Below are 20,186 nucleotides of genomic sequence, written 5' to 3'. Positions count from 1 at the left end.
CACAGTCTCTGACGTGATTTCAATATAACCCAACACAAATGCTGCTTGATTTTTCTTTGCCAATTTTGGTGAGTATTACAACAATCCACTCCACTTTTCAGGGAAGAATGCTTTCCCTTTCCAAACCTCATGGAGTCCACACTCAAAGCATTCTGACTCCCCATGACAACGACGTCAACTGAACAGAAACTTAAATTAGTTGAGGCAGTTTCCTACGAATCCCTGCAAGCCCCTTTGGATCCTTTCTTGGAACAAACTTTTAACCCACTTATGGGACCAGATAAACCCACTCTAAATCCCCGGGCTCATGGACTGCTGGCCACCTATATTTGAAGTTCTTACTGCTTCTCTAACAAAATGCAAAGTCTCACATGACCTTCTCAATATTATCTTGCAAATATTTTTATTTTTTTATTTTTGAGATGGATTCTCGCTCTGTCGCCCAGACTAGAGTGCAGTGGCACAATCTTGACTCACTGCAACCTCCACCTCCTGGATTCAACCTATTCTCCTGCCTCAGTCTCCCAAGTAGCTGGGATTACAGGTGTGTGCTACCACGCCCAGATAATTTTTGTATTTTTAGTAGAGACAGGATTTCACTATGTTGGCCAGGCCGGTCTCAAACCCTGGCCTCATGTGATCCCCCTACCCAGGCCTCCTGAAGTGCTGGAATTACAGGTGTAAGTCCCCCCGCCTGGCCACTTGCATAATTATTTTTTAATTGCTCTCTGGAGTTCAGTGTTCTCTCACCTGCTAATACTCACTCAAGGACTCATTTCTACCAATGAGTCTTGGCTTTCTTAAGGAAAGAGACCGTGTCTTTATTCATCTTCAAATAGACAGCACATAAAACTGTTAAATGCTGCCCATTTTCCAAGGACCTTTCCAATGCTACCTTATCAGTAATACACTTCTGATATCCACAAACAAATCTAATTTCTTATTCCTTTTATATCCTCTATAGATTGTACAACCTTGATTACCTTTATTATGTTCTCTTTCTAGTAATTTGATTACTCTTCTTATTACTGATTATACTGTAAGCTTGTGTAAATATGCGACACAAGCTTACTACCTGTGTTCACTGTTCTGTCCCAACCCTCAACCCCACTCAAAATCATTCTCAGAAAGTACTTGCTTGATAATGTCAATTAAATCAAATAATAATGGTTCTGCCATCCTTACTTATAATTAACAACATTCAAGTATATTATATCCATTCAAATGGCAGAAATAATGAACAAACAAGATTTTTCTGGTTTATTTAAGGAGCAAGAAATATTTGTAGTCAATGAAAATAACTTCTCTGTGAAAATTTTGAAGGGGCTAACTCTCTCTGCCAATGTTCCTTTCCCAATATATCTATAAACTTTCCCATCTTTCATGTTTTTCAAGTCCCCATCAGTATCTGGGGTGATTTTTATATCACTCTACCTTCTGGTACACAAAGCAGTGTGGTATAGGAAGTAAGATATGTGCTTTTAAGTCACATAGTCCCAATCCCAAATTACACAGCTCAGGTGGAAGACCTAAGTATACTCCTTACCCCATCTGAAGTTTAGGTTCCTTTTCTCTAATATAAAGACCGAAATAACAACTTCATTTGGTTGTTGTGAAGATTACATGAGAAAATGTCTTTAAGGCACTCTTTACAATGCTTGTCGTATTAAAGATATTTTAAAAAGTTACATTAAAAGTATTGATTCAATTAAACAAATATTTATTAAGTACCCACTGACAGCCATGCACTAATTTGTTCCAAGGACCCAATAATGATCAAGACAGACACAAGGCCTATTCTCAAATTGCTTAGAGTCCAGTGAAGGCGACAGACAATTCAGCATGCAAATGTAGTACCTGGTGATAAGCACAGTAATGCAAAAATAAAGACAAGAGTGTCTTTATTAATGCAAAAATAAAGACAAGGGTACAAATGAGGAGCACCCATAAAATCAGAAGATTCATTCTTCCAATAATTTCAAATCGCTGCCTAAATTCAAAAACTCAGTATATACAAACTGTGGTCATTATTAACAATAAAATATATTGGATGATTCAGTGATGAAGGAACAATGCAAGGTACCAGCTACCATATAATCACCTTACAGAATTATCATGGCTTTTAGGCTATACCACATTCTAGAATCCACAAGCACAGTCTTATAGAGAAACAGCAATCAAATCTACAAACAAATATCTATCCTTTGGATATATAGAAAAATCTCAAGATAAAAACATACTCAATACACAGGTCATGCATTTGCATATTTCTCTACTTTAACAGCAACTGAAAATTCAGTGTGAAGAGACAGGAACTAAAAAGTAGTTTCTGCAAAGCAGATGCCCTTGTTGTGCTTCTAAAGCCTGGTTTCTATATTTTTTAAATAGCATGCTAATTTTAAAAGACAAAATAATAAAAGACATACAGGGTTGTGAATGGAAAAGTTTAAAAACTCACAAGGCCAATTTCTCGTTATAAGAGGTCCCTGGGGAGAGATAAGAAACTGGTATTTCACTTGTCAAACAGGAACTTGTGTGCTATTTTATACTTTGCTTTGCTTACAGCAACCTTAGCAGACCACGAATGTTATAGAGGAAGAATATTATAGGGGAAGAGTTTAGGTAAATTAAGTCTAATAGCTTTGCTGCTTAACGTAAATGAGAAGCAGTTGACAGTAGGGCCCTGAGTTCATTTCAGAGGATATTCTCTCTGTCTCTGAACAGGGTTGGCAAAGAGCTGCAGGATAAAGGGTACTCCAGGCTACAGCACTTTCCCCCGACAGGCATCCACCACACTCCTTGGACTTCCACTCTGCTCTTCTCTGCTCCCAGCAGAGGGGTCAATGTATATGTTCTGAATTTTGCTTGCCTTTAGCCGGAATATCCCATGACTTGGGCAAGTGTAACCTAGAAAAACCTTTTATTTCCCTTAGGTGTTCTTCCATTTCTAGTCAGCTCTGCTTAAGTTGATTTCAAATATTGTCCTTTCTTATAATCAAAATATTTTGCTCGGGTATGTCTCCCGGATAGTCGACAAATATGTATGTCACTATTATATTTCTACAAAAATGTTACCCTCCTAGCTCTTATTAATTCCCCATTCCTCTCACCTGGATTCTTTGTAAGAGTGGGTATACTCTCCAACTGTGAGATTAATCATGAGGAGGAAATTAAGTCTTCTATGTCATCAACTGGAAAAAAAAAGATAAAATTAAATATCATTTATTAATTTAAATAATACAAAGAAAAATCTCTCATTTTAGTTCGCTCATTTTCCTCCGCTTATTCACAGCTGTAGTGTATATATATATAATTATAAATTATCTGTAATGTACCAATATAGGACCAGCTATGATTGGGTTCATAATGATTCCTAATAACAAAACCTAAATGTTGTAAGCGAAATATCTTTGTAATTAGTGCCCTAGTTTTTGCTCCGTGAGGATAAATTGGGACAGCATCCACTAATGTTCTGGAGTCTGTTCAGAGATGAATAGTTGCCAAAAACTACTGGAAGGTTGAAGACTTCCTAAAGTTTATCTAATTTAGGGCCATGTGACATTAAGTCTCAATTTCCTCTTCTGAAAATTGAAGATAATAGAATCCGCCTCTCGAGGACATTAAAAAGATTAGGTAAAGTTCCTAGCTCATTGCGCCCATTTCATGCTCTATGGAAATGGTAGTTATTATTATTATTACTTTGATTAATAAATACTTCATAATAGTGTTGGGTACGTCTATAAACACAAAATGAAACGAAACTCTTCAAATATAGCCATAAGGAAACTATGTGATAGCAGACCTGTGACCCGGCAGCTGACAGACGTGGTCACTAGATAGGTCTCTACATACTTGGCTGTGAAACCTGGCCCACTCACAACCCTTCTCTCTTTCAATTTTGTCATTTGAAAATTTAAGGAGTCAACCTAAATTGTTTTCAATGCTCCCAGAGCTTACAAACTATCGTTTTAATGAATCCTCTAGGTTAAACAGTACCCATCTGCAATATCTGAGAGACCTAATGTCTTGTGTCTGAACCCATCCTTAATTTTGTCAGGAAATAAATATAACTAGATAATATACTAGAGCTTTTCTGGGGAGGAGGAGCTACTATATTTATTTCTCTAGAGAACTTCCAACCAGAACACTTGAACTCCTAAACTCTAAACCATATCTTCCTAGGCAACTCTACAGGACTCCAAATTCACTTATTTCTGTTGAAAGAATAGGCTACTGTACCAACTGATAAAGAGCCTATCTAGGGACCCAGAGAGCACTTGACAGATACTATCACATTAAAAGCTGTTTCTTAATTAGAGGAAAGCTAGTATGGAAAATCATTCTGATAACTAATCTGGAACACTGACAGTTAAGTGACTTTGTCTTCAGTGCCAGTGAACAAGGACAATGCAACTCTCTAAATTCTATTTACTCATCAAACCTCCTAATTAGATCAACTGCAATTGCCCAAGCAACTTTAATGACCCTTGTTAGAGATTTCTCACCCAGCTGCTACTGCTATCCAGTAGGCTTCTGAGACCCTAGCCCTGACTCTGCCTCCCCTATACCACCTCATTACTCCTGCCCTGTGAATCTCAACACTGTCCTTTACTCACCCAGGAACATCACCATCAGCAACAATGTCAATCCTCTCCACTCACTGCAACTTCACAGCCAAATGCCCTCATTACAGTTTATCCAACTTTTAGGAGTATTATTTGAATGCATCTCCTCTAAACCCTTTGATAGAGAATACAGTTTTCCACAACCCAAATTAAAATGTACACAGAATTTGTCTTCTGGTATCTATCCCTTAGTTTTATATCCCCTTCCAGCAAAACTAGCTAAATAATTTGTGATGCCCAATGTAAAATGAAAATGAAAGGTCCTTTGTTTCAAAATCAAGAATATTAAGACAGTGACAACAGGGCCCTAAAACCAAATTCTGGCCCTGTGTTAGCATGGGACGTGTCACATGCACATGAAGCTACACCAGTCTCTCTTATTCCTGAGTTCTCAACCCTTCTAAACATGTGTACCATGGTGTCTTCATCAACCAGGAAGTGTTTCCTCTCTCCCCACAGCAACCTCCCTTGGCTTCATTGGTTTACATCATGGGCTGTTGCCATTTGATAGTCTCATGTCTCAACCTCTCAGAGACCAAGCTACCTACTAATTAATTCACTAGACTGATTGTACCTGGAAGGTCTTCTGATCCTCACATCCCCATTTCAAGTATGGCCTCCAAAATCTCTGTTGCATTTTTATTGACTAATCCATCACCTATTGGCCAAGGGAATTCCTGTGTGTGTGGACCGTGTGAATCTCAGTATCTTCAAATAATTTTGCATGCGATCCACCTAAGAATAAAGCTTGACCCTGGGCAAGGTCTTCTCAACAGAGTAATCAGTTTATTTTTTCTAGAATGACAGATAAAACATTTTATTTCCCATTATCAAGGCCCAATAAAACATCTGTAGGCTAAGAGTAGCTATGCCAATTAGCAGAAGCGACAGCCGGAGTCAATGAACTGTAGCCTAAAAATGAAGCCACGGTCCCTTTGGAACACTGCTTGACTTGGAACAGATCTAAGTGGCATATTCCTTAGTTACTACTGTTTCACAACACTTTTTTGACCCCGTTTTCTTAGGCATGTTTGATTCTCCAGTATATTTCTAAACATGCACATAAGCAATTTAAATGTTTTCCCGGGCCTTGGCAGAAAGTGAAAATAAAATAATAAGAAATATATTATTAAGTACATTATTGTTTATGTTATCAGATATAACAAGTGTTTTGAGCTGCTAGAGTTCTTTGTTTAGAAACACTTGGGTGTTTTTTAAGTGTCATCAAATTCAATATGCATAAAATTCATAAAGCAAATTCATAAAATGTATAAAGCCAGTGTATTTTGCTTTATGTCATCTGCTTGAATACTGGGCATAAACTGAATTTCAGACATTTGAACTACAAGAATTAACTAAAGGAATTCTTATGGAATTGTTCTGTAAAATAAATCATTTTCAATGATAATAATCATCTGTTAATCTATATTTTTCTTTCAGATATTTCATTATAAGAAGGCAGCATATATTGTGTGTCTTTAAAGAATGATGCTCAAATTGCATCATTTGAGGCAGAAAAATTATATTCAGAAGCATAATATTCCATTTACTCAACTCAAATGGAAACTATGTTAATAACACTCAAATGAATAAAATAAAGCAAGAGTGGGGGAGAATTTGTGTAACCACAGTATCTTGTCACATGTCTTTCTAGTAGAGAAAGAAGAAGAGGAGATAGATACATAGACACACGGGCCTAAAAACTTTAGGCTATTACCTAAACTGAGATAAGAATGTAAGATACACACAATTCTTTGATTTTCAACCAGAACTAAGCCAGAAAGGGAATGAGAGACCTTAAAGTGCACAGAACGCAGGAGTTAGGCAGCCTGGGTTTTGGCCTCTGCTGTATCTCAGCTACTGTGTGGCTCAGGGCAACACACAAGAGATCAATTTCTTTCTTCAATTAAATGAAAGCTTTGAACTAGATTATCTAAATTTCCTTTAACCTCTAAATGTCCGTGATGGAACTTCTACTTTAAAAAGGGGTTGGACCCATCAAAAAGTGGGCAAAGGATATGAATAGACATTTCTCAAAAGAGGACATTCATACAGCCAACAGACACATGAAAAAATGCTCATCATCACTGGCCATCAGAGAAATGCAAATCAAAACCACAATGAGATACCATCTCACACCAGTTAGAATGGCAATCATTAAAAAGTCAGGAAACAACAGGTGCTGGAGAGGATGTGGAGAAATAGGAACACTTTTACACTGTTGCTGGGATTGTAAACTAGTTCAACCATTATGGAAAACAGTATGGCGATTCCTCAAGGATCTAGAACTAGAAGTACTATATGACCCAGCCATCCCATTACTGGGTATATACCCAAAGGATTATAAATCATGCTGCTATAAAGACACATGCACACATATGTTTATTGTGGCACTATTCACAATAGCAAAGACTTGGAATCAACCCAAATGTCCATCAGTGACAGACTGGATTAAGAAAATGTGGCGCTGGGCGCGGTGGCTCAAGCCTGTAATCCCAGCACTTTGGGAGGCCGAGACGGGCGGATCACAAGGTCAGGAGATCGAGACCATCCTGGCTAACACGGTGAAACCCCGTCTCTACTAAAAAATACAAAAAACTAGCCGGGCGAGGTGGCGGGCGCCTGTGGTCCCAGCTACTCCGGAGGCTGAGGCAGGAGAATGGCGTAAACCCGGGAGGCGGAGCTTGCAGTGAGCTGAGATCTGGCCACTGCACTCCAGCCTGGGCGACAGAGCCAGACTCAGTCTCAAAAAAAAAAAAAAAAGAAAAAGAAAAAGAAAATGTGGCACATATACACCATGGAATACTATGCAGCCATAAAAAAGGATGAGTTTGTGTCCTTTGTAGGGACATGGATGCAGCTGGAAACCATCATTCTCAGCAAACTATCGCAAGAACAGAAAACCAAACACCGCATGTTCTCACTCATAGGTGGAAACTGAACGATGAGATCACTTGGACTCAGGAAGGGGAACGTCACACACCGGGGCCTATCACGGGGAGGGGGGAGTGGGGAGGGATTGCATTGGGAGTTATACCTGATGTAAATGACGAGTTGATGGGTGCTGACGAGTTGATGGGTGCAGCACACCAACATGGCACAAGTATACATATGTAACAAACCTGCACGTTATGCACATGTACCCTAGAACTTAAAGTATGATTAAAAAAAAAAAAAAAGCGGGCGTTGGAGAAGCAGTCTCTGAAACAAGCTCTTCTACTTCCTACGTAGACAATCAACATTTAGATATAAAAACACCTTCCTTATCAGAAGAGCTGCCTGCACAAAACTGTTTGGCAAAGGTTATAAGGAAAACAATCGATACAAATTTCACATTTCTGTTTACTTTCTGCCTACTCACTTGGAAAAGCAATAAGATGGAATAAATTCCCACTGATCTAGGGGAAATATAACTAGAATGCCATTTTTTCTAAGTTCCTTTGTTTGGAAATTTTTAAAAGAGTTAAATCAAGTTTCATGGTTTATTAGATATTATTTTCTGTAGTGTTTGAAAATGTTTTGGGGTAAAAAAATGGCATGTGTTTTTAATACCCTGAACATTTTCTTTTTCAAACAAAAGTCATCATTCTTGTCTCAGTCCCCCTTGTTCTTCTTCCTATTCTGCCCCTTTGCTCAGCTTCATATATAAAAATCATTTTTATAATCTCTATTGGCCTCACGCTGTACCTCCAGGATGCTTTATGTAGTTCCGGGCCTCCGGGATTATATTTTTTATAACACCAATCACTCTTCGTTTTCCTATGGATGTTATTTTCTTTGGGCGAAACTACTTTTCCTTTATGTAAAAAATGTTTTAAGAAAATATTTTCCATATCTGCAAAAAGCATGTAGTTGATGCACTAGTTTTACAGTTCTTAAAGCAACTCCTCAAATATTCAAACTTGTAGGGGAATTAAATAACACTTTTTGTATAGAGGAAAGCATATCAAAGTAGGTTTCTGAAGCTTCTGGAATTGCAATGTTTTAAATTATTTGCCTTTTCTACAAAACTAAACTTGTTTTATCTCATCTTATTTGCATTATCACATCTTTCAGAGGTTTTAAGACATAGTATCATAACCTTAAAGAAAAACATTTGCCTTGTATTTTATTATAGTTCCTTGTTTGACTAGTCACAAGGACATCATTGTTTAAATTTGCATGCCTCATAAAAATATATATTTGTGTAAATTATACTTACAAAGAATCTCCAGATATATCTCATTAACCACTACACAAATTATAGGTTATAAAAAGGTTACAGTCAGAGAGGCAGAACTACTTCTTAGGAAAGTATGAGATATGGGAAGCTTGTACAATATAATCCTTCCCAAACTTCGCCCGATAATTTTTATCTAACTGATAATTGGTTAAAATGAACATTGGGGTAGTTTTTAGCTTGGATAAATCCTGTTGGGAAAAAAAAAAAAAACTATATCTATTCATTCTTCGAATATTTATTGAGCTTCTACTACACCAGTCTAAATGCTATGTCCACACATGCATTTGAAGCATGAATGAGAAAAGTGGGAGATTCCTTTGGTAAAGGAGGGAGAAGGAATGCAAGCTACTTCTGAGCACTATGCTCTTTCAGGTCTCTCCTGTCAGCTGACTGAGGTACCTATTTCTTTTAAAATTTTCCCTGCCTCTGATTCACTACCTAGCCATCTACTGCCCCGAGTCACCAGACACCACGTAAGTCCTGAGGATAGATTTGTTTCAAGAATAAGACAAAAAGTATTTCAATAGTGATCCACAGAAAAACCATTTTAATTTCTGTGATAAGAAAAAAAAAAAACAGGAAATGTGGCACAAGTATGTTTGTTCTGCCCTTCTATAGTAGAAAATTTGTATACTTTTGCACACGGCAGAACAGGACAGGCTTAACTAAAGAATAAGGGATAGTGAGTTGATTAGGTGATTGGAAACAGGCCTCAGCTTTGCAATTGCACATCAGTGGGCCTTGTATGTTCAAAGCATTCTGCATCTAAAGAAGCAAACGATGCTTTCCATCTGCGATAACAAGGAAATGCCAAAGTTCCAATTTCCTTGACATTTTATTGCATTTACTTTTGTCTAAAATGAGTATATAACATTATCTTATATAAAAGGAAAGCATATCTTGATGATCTTGAGACACATCTTGAAAACCTTCTCTACCAGATATCTACCAGACATGCTAGAAAAAATATATATATAACAAATAACCCCATTTAAATGCATAGGCAAGTTTGCAGAAACTAAGAGAAATCAAGAAAAAAACAGAGGGAATCCGAAATCGGAGTGATAAACTGATATTTAAAATTTAGCTGAGTTCAGCACTTGCTAATCTCAGGAACCTAGAGATCTGGCTTTTAAGATTTGTTGCAAGCCAGAAAACAAAATCAAAGGCTGTCCTAATGTGAGCCAGGGGCTCTTGAACTGCTATACCTTCAGTGAAAGAGCAGACAGAAAATAAACAAGTCACCTACAAAAATAGATGACAGGGAAACGTGTATTTCAGCATAAAACCAGGTCTGTAATTTAAATTTACCCTATCTGTGTGGTCCAGGAGATCCAAGCTAAGAAAATAACAAAGCAGTCTTGTGTTAGAGGAGTGCCTGGGCTGCCTGACAGAGCCAGTGCAAATCCTCTTCAAAGGGATGTGCCCTTAACCCCATCCTTAGACAATTTCACAGATCAAACAACGTGAAAGTACAAAAGAGCTAATAGACTCATCTCAGTGCAAATTAAACAACTGCGGAGTATCTTCCTTTTTTTTTTTTTTTTTCCAGGAAAAGAACACTTTCCTATGTTAATGTTAGCCCAAATACACGGGAGGAAACAATAAGATTTGGATGAATTCCCCAGAATTTAGTCAGGAAGGGCAAGATAATCCACCAAGTGCTCAGGAGAAAGTAGAAACCAAGTAGGACCACTGTTTTTTTCAATTACATGCTGGAGATCTGAAACCTCAGAGCATTTCTGACTTCCTGGAAGGGCCAAGATAATGGATTTAAAGCAGCTACCAAAACGGAACTAAGAATGATTGGGAGTTAGTGACTAAACTATAGCATAACAGGACCATGATTATAATTAAAGACATCTTTAAAGCAAGTCATCTGGATAAATGCAGACAGAATTGGTAAGTAACTTTAACTGCTACTGAGGTTTATTTTGTGCTAACAATAGTGTGGAATGCTCAGTAATCTCTTCCTAATTTTTGTTCTCAGTATATTTGGGGTTCACACAAATCAGAAACCAAAGTTAGATTGTTTCTAATTGGCAGCAAACCAGAGGGGACAGGAGACTGGTCATGTCTCTGAGTTGTCCACTCCAAGATATGGACAATGAGTATATGAAGACAGACAGAGCCACCCTTTGAACAAATGGCAACAACTATATAGTATAAATAGGATGCACTGAAAATAGTAGGCTTATTTCTTAAGCTGTCATCACCAACATTAACCAGTAATTATATTTCTCCACTTTTTGTAGAAGATATAAATGGCAAATTCCGAATTTATAATTTCTAATACTTCATTTTTCTGCTCTTGTGAAGTTCATTTTGAACTCTCAACATGAAAATATTAAATATTTTTAATTGTGCACGTTGGAACTTGTATTACTTTGGACTTACATTGGCTGAAATTGAAATACAGTAAAAGTACTCCAGAGTAAGCAGATCAGTTCATCAGAACGACAGCCTTTCAACGGAAAGGGCATTCCCAAGCTGCACCAACGAAAGCATAATCGTGTTACCTGCCCTAACCTGACAGCTCTGAATTAGTCTGATCCACCTATGTGCCGTATAAAGCATTATATTGCTCTGATTTCAAAAACTGAACTTGAACTACACCTTTTCAGAGAAACAAACCATGCTTAGAAATCTGCCACAAATATCTATACATTGCTCTTGAATTCCTCCAGGAATTTGCACCTACTCATGCTGTTACTCTTCACTCTATGATTTCTTTGTTTTTCAGTCCCTGTTGACACTTAAATTTTACTCTGTAGGGAGATTCTCATGTTTGACTCCATTAAGCAAGCTTTGAAACACACTCACACAGGGTGTTACTTCCAGAACCTTCCTGCCAGTTCCTTGCGTCCACACCATGAGAAAGAGCAAACATTCCTAAATCCTCCCAAAAAATCAAATTATTTGGAGTGAGGAAAAGTCTTGACTATGACACTGAAGATTTCCTGAAGAGATCCAGTATCCCAAATGTACTGAGATGGGGAGGAAATTGCACAAGTAGCAACCAGAGAAAATGAGTGCCAACCACAAACAACCCAGATCCTCCCAAACTAAGGCAAACCTGCCCTTTACGTCCTACATTATTGCTACATCTATGCAGCTTCTGACTTTCCAAAGTTTACTTTTCTTTTTTAGTCCCAAACTTATCTCTCAGATTTGATAAATTCAATTTTCTTGGGTTTGAATTTCAATATTACTAAAGACAAGTAAGGTTAATCTTCTGTCTCATTGGGCCCCTAAATATTTTAAGAAACACTCCATTAACCACATTTTGATCTTCTTTACTGCTGTTTTATTCTAGCATTTCTCTACTCCCACCACTCTGTTCCTCTCTCTCTCTCTCTCTCACACACACACACACACACACGCGTGCGCGCACACACACACACACACACAATTGGAGTAAATCCAGGACAAGGACATTCACAATCTTGCCATATTCTGTATTCATTAGACTTCATCTTAAGCACTGTGTTCAATTCAGATTTTGAAGGCACGTTAACCAACTGTAGAACAATGGAGTCCAGGACTGCCCTAGAGGACCGGTTGAAGGAACTAGAGAGGTATAACTAGAAAAGATACTTTTTTAGATCCTTCAGTTGTTAAAAGTCCCTAGTAATCTATTACAAACAGAGTGATTTTAATAGTTCTTAACCATTTGCTAACATATGTTTGCAGTGAGGTCCTATGTGTTTGTACTCAGTTCTCTGTCTTTTTTAAAAGGGAATTTTACTTTAGACTATACATTTTCTAAAACTAGAAAAATTATTTTGGAAAAAAAGGTTTGCGTATTACTTTGAAGATTTCATGGAGCTGCTGCTTCCAATCATCTGATCACTTCAGATGGTCTGATAATGTTAGATAAAACCTCTTTATCAGTAATGCACTGGAGTCCTACAGCACTACTTTCCATATTCAACAAAACCTCTCTTTGCATAGATACATGTGTGTAAAAACAGAACATTCATACTGAGGCCAGAGTGCCATCGAAGGTAATTACAGAGACAGTAAAATCCTTTTACGCTGGGAAAAATAAAATGTTAGGTGTCTCATAAAATTTCAGAACCTGATTTCAAACGGATCATAACAAAGAGGAGATCAAATTTAGCATGGTGGACTGCTCGACAGGATATATTTGTAAGTATGAGATTCTATAAAATAGTTGATAAATACAAGACTATTGGTTTGATATAAATGACTAAAGGATGCCGATTTCATTGGTAGAACTTCTGGGAGTGTCAGCAGAAGTTTTTCTAAGGAAAAAAAGCAAACTAACAAACACATATTCTTTTGCCTGGCTTTCTATATTTAAAACAAAACTTACAGTCACTCACTATATAAATGAATCTTTTAAATTGGGCAATAGAGGAAATACTACAGTTTTAAAGTATATTATTTTATTTTAAATATTTTTTGTGTATATTCTCATTTTAAATGTTTTTCATTTTATATGTTTAGATAAAAATATATTACAAAATCAGACATTTATGAATTGTTTCAAAAATCATGCATTACCAAATTATTAGTTTCATCACTTTATTAGCGATACTGAACGCAGGTGTGGATTTTTGTAAGGTTTATCTGAAACATTGTTAATCTTGATTTTATAGAATGTTTTTATTCTTTTATGTTATGCTTAAGTGCAACTATGCACTAATTTCTTGCATTTTTTAAAGGACAAGAAATTTGTGTGCTGTGTAAACAAAGTCTCGCTAAAATGTAAATTGTTCCAAATTTTACTAAATTTTATGTAACATGCTATATCATAAAATAAAGAAACATATTTAAATGCAGATATATGTTAACAGACAGAATTGCTTTTAGAACATGTATTTATTTTCATGATACTTTAAGATTTCATTTAAATAATGGAGGAAACAAATCTATTTCTGGCATACTGCTAATACAACTCAATCCATCACCAATGCATTTATAATCAGTCTGAGAATTCGATTCTATCAGTGAAATGTATTTCTTTTAAATAATTATTAGGAGAAAACAGTGGAGGCAAAATCATCATGGAGACCTAAACTTGTTCTAAACACTCTATGTTTCTATTGTAAAAGTACATGCTAGTTTTACCGAGAGGGTATTGAAAAACAAAAAAGAAAAGCAAATTAATACACAATGTTAAGATAAATATGGATTATTTAAATAAAGAGCAATGGAAAAATACAAATAAAAACCGTAAAGAAATTTTTATAATGTCATGAAATTAAAACAATTTTAGATAAAGAGTTAATAAATAAAAATAGGAACAACCATAATCCAGCATTTCTGAGGTGGAAAAAGTATTTACTTAAAACTTAAGAGTATTTATAGAAATATTTGCCAAATATGCATTCTCCGGGAAGCACACAATAATCTTTTTGTTTTTGTTTGATTTTGTTATTATTTTATTTTTAGGTCAATGGAATGTTTCCACATATTATACCACCAACATGAGAAAAAAATGATCATTGTTTATTTGAAGCTTGGTGAGTTTGTCCACAATTTAATCAGCTCTATGTCAGACCAATTTAGATCACTCTTTCACTGGGAATTCTCTTTTTGCCAAAGTAGATATGTAGTTCTATAAAACATTTAAAGTAAATTTTTATTTTTATCAGTATTGACTACTTGAACTCTAATTTTTTTTTTTTTTTTTTTTTTTTTTTTTTTGAGACGGAGTCTTGCTCTGTCACCCAGGCTGGAGTTGAACTCTAATTTTAAGGGTACAACTAAAGATGCCCTTGGTTGAATTTAACTAACAAAATACATTTATCAATAGGATGTTTTAATCAAATCCTTATCCTAAAGAACTTTACTTTTACAAAAAAATTAGAATGTACCCTTTTTGGAATTACCAAGAATATTTCTTAGAAGTTCTCATTTGTAAATGTGAGAGGATTTCATTCTGCCACTCTATATTGGTGCTATTAAACTTTGATTGAGATGTATTATTTAATGATAAATATTGTTGAATGTTGGATTGTAGATACTTCTTTTTAAACCACTGGTTATTTTGCAAATTCTTTGTCCTCAGACTGTGAATTATATTTTCTTATTTCGTCAGATGATATTCTAAGGCTGCCTTTTCTCTTCTCATTTTAGAGGTATGAGAATTTTAATTTCTACTTCTGAGCATCTGCCTTCCATCTTCCAAAATTACTTTGGAATATTTTGTCATTATTTTTCCCCTTGTTTAATGTCCTTTTTCCTTCATGTTCAAGCCTTGCATGTTCCTTTGCTATAATATTACTAGTGTTTGGGTTGGAAGAGATAATAAACTCAGGTGGTCAATATGACCTTTTTTACCTGAAGCTGGGTTAAGTATTTGTGAATTTATCTCTTTGTTTCAACGCAGAGAGCATTATAAAGTTGGGGGGTGGGGAGTTCTGTGATATTCCAACACAATGGTGGTACATGGTGCTTGTGAATCCGGCAGTAATCAATAGAGAGAAACACAGACATGTGGATGGACTTTCAGTTCCAGAAATCTTAGAATATAGGCGGGAAGGCACCAGGCTCTGGGCACAGGAGCAGAACTCTAGTCAATGGGACAGCGTCCAGTCTCCAGTCCCATTTCCTAAAGGACAGGAACGCCAGAGAAGATCTTATGGTCTATTTATTCTATGCATAACAACTCTTATGGTCTATTTATTCTATGCATAACGCATCTCATACACAATTCCGTCACTAAATATTTTCTACAATTTAATCATTGATACTTTTGTGACATTATATTCTATTTGTATTCCATAAGTTAATAAATCTGTAAATGTTTGACTTAAAATGCTAACCAACATATAAACAACTACTTATATGTAATTATCAAGTAACATTCAAATGTAACAATTTAGGAAAGTTAAAGTCTAGTAGGAATAGATAAATCAGAAATATAAATAACATTATATCTATATATATTGCTTCTTTTTCAATGTCACCTAACTAATAAGTTGCTTGGACCAAGGAACCCTCACTGAATCAGTTATGTAGCTGAGCCCAGGGCTGCTATTGGTGTACACAGAGTTTTTGCTGGAATTATTTAAAAAGTAGCCTTTCACCACGTGGATGAAGCCCCACTTGGCTGTGAAGCCAAGACTTAGGGGAGTCTGAGTGGATCTCAGCCTTCTCTCTCCGTTTGGACCAGGCATCTCCATAGAGAGAACAACCTGAATAACTGCATTTAAAGGGAAGCTGTGGCTGGGCTGGCCTCTTGCCCCTTTTTTCTCTAACACTCAAGCATGCCTGAGCTCTTCTGGCAGCCCCAACCCATCAGTGTGATACACACACCCAGATGTCTGTGAATCCCTGTTGTAGACCCAATTAATTCTAAAGCTGGGACTCAGCCACTAATAAAATGTGTGAACAATAGAAATATAGAAACATGGGAACAACAAAAATGAAGAGAAGGAGGATTTGCAGATTTTATGTTGACATGTTGAAGAATGAATAAAGTTAGTGGGGAAAACTTGTGAGATCTGAGATGAAATTTTAAAAGAGGAAGAAATGCAGTCTAACAGAATATATGTTTCCTGGTACATACAAAAGAACTTAGGAACTATTTCCTGAGTAAGAGCATGCAAGTAGCTGAAGGAGAATCGAATATACTGGAACAGAAAATTTTTGCATACATGCAATTTTTTTAAATCTTTACAGTTCCATTTTAGAGAAAAGGAAAAGGAAATGAAAATCTGAGGTTTAATTAATATGCCCAAGGTCACACAGCTTAATAAGAGCCTGACCTCAAGCACATGTCTGTCTGGCTTCAGACCCCAGAACTATTTGAATATACTCTGTCAACTCGCAGGAGCTGTGGGAACCCCCTAAACTCCAGTGCATCCAGAAATTACTTTACCTTCACTATACTTCAGACCTTAGTGAGTATTGCATACTAAGACCATTCTGCTTTTGCCAATTTCATTAAATTTATAAAAGAAAATATGATAACCCATTAATAGACATACATTTGAGTTACAGAAATCACCACAATAAAAGGTCTGAAAATGTGTACACATAGCTCCAATAGATCAAGTGAGAAGACAGTGGGACACAAAAACTATTGTTAAAAATAGACGGTAAGGGAGAGGTCAAGTCTCAGCATAAGACAGGGATGACTAATTATACTTACAGAGAAGACATGTGGAGGAAGTAAATTTTTTCCTATCCTCCTACTTAGAAGATAAGCTGCGAGTCACTGTGTAACTACATTTTATAGGTGATCACAGAGATGAGGAATCTTGCAACTCAAACTAAGTAGCTTGAAATTTGAACTAATGTAGTTCAAGGTACAATTACACACAGGACTAGCTATTGACAGCCAGTCAATGTAACAGTTGTTTAGTCTCAATTAATGTCAGTGTTGATTATTTTCAGTCAGATTTATCTTTCTAGAAAAAGATTTTTATTTTTATCACACTGCTATTTAAAGACCTCAGTGGATTACTTCTACTAACAAAATAGAGTCTAACAGCTTTAGTCTGTTATTTAAGGTCATCTAGAACCTAACTACACACACAAACATATCCCTTTAATAAACTCTCCCTTTTGCTTAAGTCTTGTGAATCTCTATTTGCAATCAGAAGAGTACTAATAAGTGAATTAATCTATTCCCTTTCCATTTTCTTCCTTCCTGTAGATACAAATAACTTTATTGCTCCTTCTTGGTCCTCCTCACTTACAGTAGAGACCTACATAGAAAATGAAGTTAATCAGACCACATTTCCCATATATTCTTATCCCCAAACCTGCAAATGAACTTGAATCTATACCTGTATTTTCACTAGTTACAAGAGAATAGTAACTGTTTCCTGTATTTCCACTTCTCCAATGTCTCAACTCCCACATTCTGAATTCTAGCCCCTCCTCCTTCTTCAGGAACCTGAAATTCTATTGGTTTTCCTTCTTTATTGTGGGTTTTCAACCTCTGTCTATGTACCTTTTGCCAACTTTACAATGTCACTCACATTGTAACTTGACTTATTGTAACAATGCCTCCTAGAGAGACATGCAGACCAGAATGGTCAAATGACAAGAGTCTGCCTCTCTGTCATTATTACATCTATCAACAGCTTTCAAGAAAGAAAGAAGAAAAGAAAGAAAGAAAAGAAAAGAAAAGAAAGAAAGAAAGAAAGAAAGAAAGAAAGAAAGAAAGAAAGAAAGAAAGAAAGAAAGAAGAAAGGAAAGGAGAGGAGAGGGAAAAAGAAAGAAGAAAAAAAGAAAGAAAGAAAGGAAAAGAAAGAAAGAGAAAAGGAAAGGAGAGGGAAAAAGAAAGAAGGAGAGAAAGAGAAAGAAAGAAGGAAAGAAAGAAAAAAAGAAAGAGAAAAGGAAAGGAGAGGGGAAAAAGAAAGAAGGAAAAAAGAAGGAAAGAAGGAGAGAAAAAGAAAGAAGGAGAGAAAGAAAGAAAGAGAAAGAAAGAAAGGAGGGAGGGAGGGAGGGAGGAAGAAGAGAAAGAGAGAGAAAGTAAGGAAAAGGGAGGGAGGAAGGGAAAGAGGAAAGCAGGGAGGAAGGAGGAGAAGGAAGGAGGGCAAACAGAAATTACAAGCAACCTTTCATTCATCCTGGGCTTCATTTTCTCTTGCTTTCCTCCTTCTTGTTTCTGTCCTCCCTGCTCCACTGAAACCACTCTCAGCAAGGTCATTAATGAGCATCTTGTGAACAAATCTGACATTTTTTGATCCTTTGCTCTCTTAATCGCTTCCCAGCTTTTAACACTTCATTGGCCACTCTTTCCTTTTTGATAAACTCATTCCTTGGTTTCCGTGATACTGTGTTATTCTGATGCAAGCTCCTTTTACACAGCCTTTCTCTTAAATGTTTGTGTTCAGAAACTCATACTGGGCTGTCTGCTTTTTACAGTCCACACTCTCTTCCTGGAACATCTCGTCATTTTTTTTGTGGGGCGGGGGGCTCCTCTTATGTGTTTTATGAAAATAACCCACCTTTATCCTGAAGCCAAATCTCTCACCTCAACTTGTTCTCTTTCTGTCTCACCTTCCATATCCAATGGGTCAACATGTTCTAATAGTTCTTCCTCCAAAATGTCTAAAATCTCTCTCCTTCCCTCCATCTCCACTGCCACCTTCCTAATCATCCCTCACCTGAACTCCTGCAGTCACCCCCTAACTGGTCTCCCTGATGACACTCTTGCCACACTGTAATTCATTCTACTCACAAACCCACTTCAAGTCTTAGCATGTCTATTCTGAATTTTAAATCCTGCAATGATTTCCCAGCTTCTTACTGTGAAATCCATGGCCTGTATGGCTTAACATGCTCGGCCTCCGCCTAGCATTACAAATTCTCCCACCACTTTCTTGCTGCAGTGAACATTTTTAAACATGATTATTGGTTCAATCTTAACTCTCTATGCCTCTCAGCTCACTCTCTCACTCTGTCTGCCACACTCTAAATTCATGTGGTAACAAAATTCCTTTTTTTTTTTTCCTTTTGAGACAGGTTCTTTCTTTGTCACCCAGACTGGAGTGCAATGGTGTGATCATGGCACACTGCAGCCTCAACCTTCTGGGCCCAAGCAATCCTCCCACCTCAGCCTCCTGAGTAGCTGGGACTACAAGTGCACACCACCATGCCCAGCTAATTATTTGTTCTTTTTGTTGGAGAGACGGGGTCTCTCTATGCTGCCCAGGCTGGTCTCAAACTCCTGGGCTCAACAGAGCCTCCCGCCTCAGCCTTGCAAAGTGTTGGGATTACAGGCCTGACCACAGTGCTGAGCCTAAATTCCTTTTATTTCCTCAGTGGGACATAACTCATTGCCTCTTAATCTTTGCTCATGTTGCCCCTCCTTCACTCAGCACACTCATGCATATCCTGCTGGTTCCAGCTCAGATATTACTTAACTAGGCTGCCTTCATTAACCCCTCAAGTCTAGTTAGGTTCTCCTCCTAGGCGTATTCACAACCCCTGTACTTCCCGTATCCAAGCCCCCATCACATGTTGGGGTTTTTGTTGTTGTTGTTATTTGTTTTTGAGATAGGGTCTCACTCTGTTCCCCAGACTACAGCACAGTGATGCAATCACAGCTTACTACATCCTCCATCTCCTGGGCTCAAGTGATTGCCCCACTACAGCATTCCAAGTAGTTGGGACTACAGGCACGAGTCAACATGACCAGCTAATTTTTTTTTATTTTTTGTAGAGACAGAATCTCACCATGTTTGTCCAGGCTGGTCTAGAACTCCTGGGCTCAAGCAATCCTCCCCCTTCAGCCTCCCAAAGTGATGAGATTACCGGTATCAGCCACTGTGCCTGGCTCATCACATGTATTTTAATTGCTTGTCAGTGAGGACAGGAAGAGGAGAGACAACATGTATATTGATCAC

At 37.1% G+C, this 20,186-nt stretch overlaps 1 protein-coding gene and 1 long non-coding RNA gene across 7 annotated transcripts in view; one reads left to right on the top strand and one right to left on the bottom strand.

The window, feature by feature from the left end:
* Positions 1–17,681, bottom strand: part of LOC126950039 (uncharacterized) — a 45,540-nt gene extending 27,859 nt beyond the window's left edge. The window contains exons 1-2 of the long non-coding RNA XR_007724037.1: positions 17,616–17,681; positions 3,111–3,191 (exon numbers count right to left, since the gene is read on the bottom strand). This is a non-coding gene — a long non-coding RNA (uncharacterized LOC126950039). The remainder of the gene's footprint in view (positions 1–3,110; positions 3,192–17,615) is intronic.
* Positions 1–20,186, top strand: part of RGS13 (regulator of G protein signaling 13) — a 51,025-nt gene that overhangs the window by 14,154 nt on the left and 16,685 nt on the right. The window contains exons 1-4 of one of the 6 annotated variants that reach the window (XM_050783084.1): positions 12,810–12,999; positions 14,269–14,339; positions 14,918–14,957; positions 16,655–16,724. The gene's annotated coding sequence lies outside the window, so the exon portion shown is untranslated. Of the gene's footprint in view, positions 1–12,802; positions 13,000–14,268; positions 14,340–14,917; positions 14,958–16,654; positions 16,725–20,186 lie in introns of those variants that run through there. The other 5 variants (XM_050783111.1, XM_050783073.1, XM_050783095.1 and 2 more) reach the window with 5 other exon arrangements.

Source organism: Macaca thibetana, chromosome 1, assembly GCF_024542745.1.
Source record: "Macaca thibetana thibetana isolate TM-01 chromosome 1, ASM2454274v1, whole genome shotgun sequence".
NCBI lineage: Eukaryota > Metazoa > Chordata > Mammalia > Primates > Cercopithecidae > Macaca > Macaca thibetana.
Note: the sequence above shows the minus strand (reverse complement) of the source record. Positions and strands in the feature narration are given on the sequence as shown.